The sequence below is a fragment of the Arachis ipaensis genome, chromosome B5 (genome assembly GCF_059453495.1).
Source record: "Arachis ipaensis isolate K30076 ecotype BB chromosome B5, ASM5945349v1, whole genome shotgun sequence".
In the NCBI taxonomy this organism is placed as follows: domain Eukaryota; kingdom Viridiplantae; phylum Streptophyta; class Magnoliopsida; order Fabales; family Fabaceae; genus Arachis; species Arachis ipaensis.
Window position 1 is genome coordinate 104,204,045 of NC_142440.1, and position 6,000 is coordinate 104,210,044.

Sequence of the window (6,000 nt, forward strand, 5' to 3'; positions counted from 1 at the left end):
ACGAAATAAAAATGAAAAAAGAAACGACCATACCATGGTGGGTTGTCTCCCACCTAGCACTTTTAGTTAAAGTCCTTAAGTTGGACATTGGATGAGCTTCTTATTATGGTGGCTTATGCTTAAATTCATCCAGAAATATCCACCAATGTTTGGAATGCCAACAGCCTCCGGGGTCCCAAACTAGGCATGTAAAGCTGTTGAGCAGCTTCAAACAGGTTCTCAGGCTCCCGGGGTGACGAATGTCAGAATAGATTACAGGATCCCAAACTTTGCTTTTAAATCCGCCTTCATTCTGACCTATATTCTTTGATTCGGGTGGTTTAGAAATTGTATTCTCACCAAGATGACCAAACGTCTTCCGAGACCCATTCAATTGGACTTGATACTAATCCTTGCACTTCGAATCGAAGCGCAGAACCTTATTGAACCTTATACACCAGCTCTGAGTACGAGCCATTTCCCTCTTACTCTTAAAGCCGCAGAGAGCTCTAAGCCGGCCATCTGTTTCAAGCAAACCATATTCAAGTGGAAAGGTAAATATAAAGGTTAAGGATTGTACCCACTTGAAGCTTGTATTAGGTGGTAATGGCCTTGGGACAGGTGTTTCCAGTGGTTCTGTAAGTTCTACTCCCTTGTATTCTTCTATGAATTCCTCTACTTCTTTGAAAAATTTTTCAACTACAACTGCGTCCTAATCCAAGTCTTCTATGTCTTCTTCGTCACTCAAGTCATAAGCTGGAGGTTGAGAGAAATCTACCTCGACATCATCTTCATATTCACTTGGATAAGATTCTTCAGGCTCAAGGAGTTCAGTTGCGGATGTGAGTTCGTGACTAGGAGAGCTTGATTCATGATCATCACTGCCTATGGAATCAACTTCTTGGTCTGTTCCGTCCAATTTTTCACAAGGTATATGCTTTGGAGGTTGTGCACTGTCCTCTTTGGGATCAATTTTGAACTTCTCAACAGAATCCTTTACAGCTCTTGATTCCCATGGAAGTTCAGCATCTCCTAAATCTTCAACCACTTCTTCCTTTACAACTATCATGGCCTCCTCCACTTGTTCCAATACAAAGTCATGCTCCTCATTGTCCACCGAAGTTTCTAGTGTCTCCTTCATGCTACGCTCTTCTTTTGATTCTCCACATGCAGCCATGGGAGTATTTTGAGCGCTCAAATGTCGGGAAGCTATTATATTCACTTCCTCAGTTAAGGTAGTAGTGAGTTCCAATACGCCCTTTTGCATCCTCGCTTGCCCTTGAAGAAGAACACGAAGTTTGTCATTCAGTGGAGGTTGGGGTGGGTGTGAGGGTTCATTGGTTGGGGAAGAGGGTTCAAAATAAGAATGTGGTGGTTCTTGGGAGTAATTGGATTGGAATTGTGGTGGGTAAGGGTCACACGGTGGTGAATGGTGAAAAAGAACTTGTGAGTGTGGTGGTTCAAAGCTATATTGAGAGGATGGTCTATAAGCACATGGTGGGGCTTGTTGGTAATTACAAGGGGGTCCTCCATATCTATCAGCTTGATATGCATTGTAGAGTGGTCCTTGTCTATGATATCTTGGAGGGTGTTATTGCCTAAAGGGTTGATCAGATCCTCTTGGCTCCATCCATCTTTGACTGCTTAGACCTTGATGCATATTCCTGTTATAGCTTCCACTCCTCTCAACAAATTTAGAACCAAACTCAAAGTGAGAGGGGTGAGAATTCATAGAAGCTAATAGAAATGAAAGGGAAAAACAAAAACAAATAAACAATTAAAAGAAAAATATTTACAATAACCAATAATAAGGCACACGTTTGCAATTCCCCGACAACGGCGCCATTTTGACGATCGGTTTTTTCTATCGGTAAAGAAATATAAAAATATAATCGCGTTGTAAGTATAGCTTCTAAACCAACAGAAAATTCTTTCGTACAAACGTTTTGGTTGTCACAAGTAACAAACCCCTTTAAAATTGATAACCGAAGTATTTAAACCTCGGGTCGTCTTCTCAAGGAACTGCAGGGAGGTGTTCTTATTATTGGTTATGAGTTTTGTAAATTGGGGGTTTTGAAAGTAAGGAATAAGTAATTTAAATGACAAGTAAAATAAATAAATAACTGTAAAATAAACTCTTGGCAAGGTATGAGAATTTGGAAGCCCTATGCTAGTTATCCTTATCGATGGTGATGAGAATTGAGTTTTAATCCCACTTAGTTAACCTTTACTAAAGCAAAGAAAGGTCAAGTGGACTAATTAGTTTGATCCTCAAGTCCTAGTCAATCCCTATGGGAAGACTAGATTTAGAGCGATTTAGATCAATTAATAATCTCCCAATTTCAATCACTGCTGAGTTTGACAACTCAAGTGTTACCAATTACTTAACCTAAGCCAAAAGGAAGAAAATATCTAAATTAAATTAAAAGCATCCATATAAATAAAGCAAAGCAAAATTAAATCTGAAATACCTCAAATCGCATTAATAAAAGAAATCAAATTTAACATAGATATTCATAAATTAAATTGAGAAAATAAATAAAAAGAACATTGAACCTGTAATTGTAGAAGCAATCCTAAAATAAGAGAAATCCTAATCCTAATCCTAATCCTAAGAGAGAGGAGAGAACCTCTCTCTCTAAAACTACATCTAAATCATGAAAAGTGAATGATCGAAGACCTCCTTCTGAATGGATACATTCCCCCACTTTATAACCTCTAATCTGTGCTTTCTGTACTTGGATCTGGGCCAAAAAGGGATTCAGAAATCGCTGGGAGCATTTTCTGCAGTTTCTGGTGCGTGGCGTCTGTCACACGTCCGCGTGGGTCACACGTACGCGTCATCTGCGTTCTGCTCAAGGCGCGCGTCCGCGTCAGTGACGCGTTCGCGTCACTGCCTTTTCGCGCTAGGCATGCGGCTGCGTCGTCCATGCGTTCGCGTCGCTGCCAGTTTCTTCAAAAACTCCATTTTGTGCTTTCCTTCCATTTTCTGTATGTTTCCTTTCCATTCTTTAAATCATTCCTGCCTTAGGAGATCTGAAAATACTCAACACACAAATAACGGCATCGAATGGTAATAAAAGGTAATTAAAATAATTATTTTTAAAGCATAGGAAACATGTTTTTTCACATATATCACATAATAAGGAAGGAAAAGTAAAACCATGCAATTTCACATGAATAAGTGCGTGAAGGGTTGAATAAATCACTTAAATTGAGCACAAAATATATCATAAAATATGGGTTTATCAATGGTCTTTTCTGTGAGTCACGCGGACGCGTCAGTTACGCGCACGCATCGCCGTGCAAATCTTCAAATCACGCGTACGCGTCAGTCACGCGCATGCGTCGCCATGGAAAGCTCCAAATCACGCGTACGCGTCAGTCACGCGTACGCGTCGCTCCTCGCTGCCATCTTCTTTGATTCTTGTGCTGCAGAAACTCCATCAAATTCCACTGAATGCTACCTAAGATAAACAAAATTTCAAAATACTCAAAGTAGCATCCATATTGGCTAAAAGATAATTAATTCTTTATTAAACTCAACAAATTAGATGCAAATTCACTAGAAAAAGATAGAAAAGATGCTCACGCATCACAACACCTAACTTGAACTGTTGCTTGTCCTCAAGCAACCAAAACTAATATAAGCTTAGGATGTGAATTTGCATGAGAATGAGAGTTCGATTAAGCTCATGTCTCTTCTTATAGTGGGGTTTACAACTGCAATCCTAAATTGTTTTGGCATTTCACTTTATCCTTTGAAGTTTAGAATTATTGGTATCCATAGGAACTCAGAATTCAGATAGTGTTATTGATTCTCCTAGTTCAGTATGTTGATTCTTGAACACAGTTACTTTATGAGTCTTGGCCGTGACCCTAAGCATTTTGTTTTCCAGTATTACCACCGGATACATAAATGCCACAGACACATAACTGGGTGAACCTTTTCAGATTGTGACTTAGCTTTGCTAGAGTCCTCAGTTAGAGGTGCCCAGAGTTCTTATGCACACTTGTTTTGCTTTGGACCACGACTTTAACCGCTCAGTCTCAAGTTTTTCACTTGACACCTTCACGCCACAAGCACATGGTTAAGGATAGCTTGATTTAGCCGCTTAGGCCATGATTTTATTCCTTTGGGCCCTCCTATCCATTAATGCTCAAAGCCTTGGATCTTTTTTACCCTTTGTATTTTAGTTTAAAGGGTTATTGGCTTTTTCTGCTTGCTTTTTTTCTTTCTTTTTCTTTTTCTTTTCTTTTTTTTTTTGCAAGCTTCATATTTTTCACTGCTTTTTCTTGCTTCAAGAATCAATTTTATGATTTATCAGATTATCAATAACATTTCTCTTTTTTTCATCATTCTTTCAAGAGCCAACAATTTTAACATTCATAAACTTCACTATAAAAAATATGCACTGTTCAATCATTCATTCAGAAAACAAAAAGTATTGCCACCACATCTAAGTAAATAGACTACTCTTAAAATTTACTCAATTTCTCATGCAATACATCACTTCTGTATTTTTGATTTGAATTCAAGCTCAGTGAGTAATACATGAGACATCTTTTAAGGAAATTAAGAGAAAACTAATCTAGACCTATGATTCTAATTAATAAAGGATCATGCAACAAACAAAGCAAAAATAGTAGAAAACCGGAACATAACATATTAAAAGCGGGAAGGAATATAGAATGAAAGGAACTCAACCACCTTAATTATCCTAGCGGTCATTTTATTCTTTTGTTGTGCTCCTCCTGTGAAGATGATTCACCTCCCTTTGGTGCCATAAGAATAAATGGAAGACTTCTAAGCGAAGCGTCAACACCAAATTTTAAGGTTTTCTTGTCCTCAAGGAAAGAAGAACTGAAAATAAAAAGAGACAAATATTATGATGAAAGAAAAAGAAAAGGATAAAAGAACAAGAGAGAATTAGGATTGGGAGAGGGAGAAATAAAATTAAAACTGAGCAGCGACCTAGTGTAATTGTGCGGCATAGGGACGCGTATGCGTACGGCACACGTACGCGTGGGTTGCGAGATTTTCTTAATGATGCGTAGGCGTCAGGCATGCGTCCGCGTGCCTTGGGTTTTGTGCGATTCGCGCGAAGCCAGCCGCACGCACACGCAACTCTCTGTTCGCGTGGCTTAGGGACCTATATTTTCATATGACGCGTGCGCGTCATTCACGTGCACGCGTGGATGGCCATTTATGTAGATGACGCGTACGCGTCAGGGACGCGTACGCGTGAATAGGTTTTGTGCTTTTTGCACACTTCCAGCCCCAAGCTAGCACAACTCTCTACCCAAACACATATTTACGTCGAATTCCAAGGTCACGCGCGTACGCGTGGAGTGCCAAAAGTGCAAACGACGCGCACGCGTGATGCGGCTTGTGCTTCCAGCGCTGCTCCCGCTCAACTCTCTGTCATATTTTATTTTTCACACACACCCATCTGACGCGTACGCGTCAGTGACGCTTGCGCATCGTGTGCTCTTTTTTTCGCCTGAGGTGTTTGGTTCCTGTGATGAGATGGTTGCATGATCTGAAAAACAGTAAAAACTTAGTAAAAATCAAATAAGTAAGAAAAATACTACTAATAAAAATAAAACAAAATAAAGCTAAGAATGAAAAGGAATGATCATACCACGGTGGGTTGTCTCCCACCTAGCACTTTTAGTTAAAGTCCTTAAGTTGGACATGTGGTGAGCTCCTTGTCATGGTGGCTTGTGCTTGTACTGATCCAGGAATCTCTACCAATGTTTGTAAATCCAATGGCCACCGGGATTCCAAACTAGGCGCATAACTCCTTCGGGCACATTGAAGCAAGTGACAAGGCCCCAAGAGTGTTGATTGTGAGAATGAATTCCAGGGCCCCAAACCTTGCTTTTACACCCGTTTTCTTGTGGATCACCATTGTTCCCACCGGGTGGCAAGAAATCTGAATTCTCATAGAGACATCCAAACAACCTTCTAGACCCATTCAATTGAGCTCTACACCAATCCTTGCACTTCAATTTGGA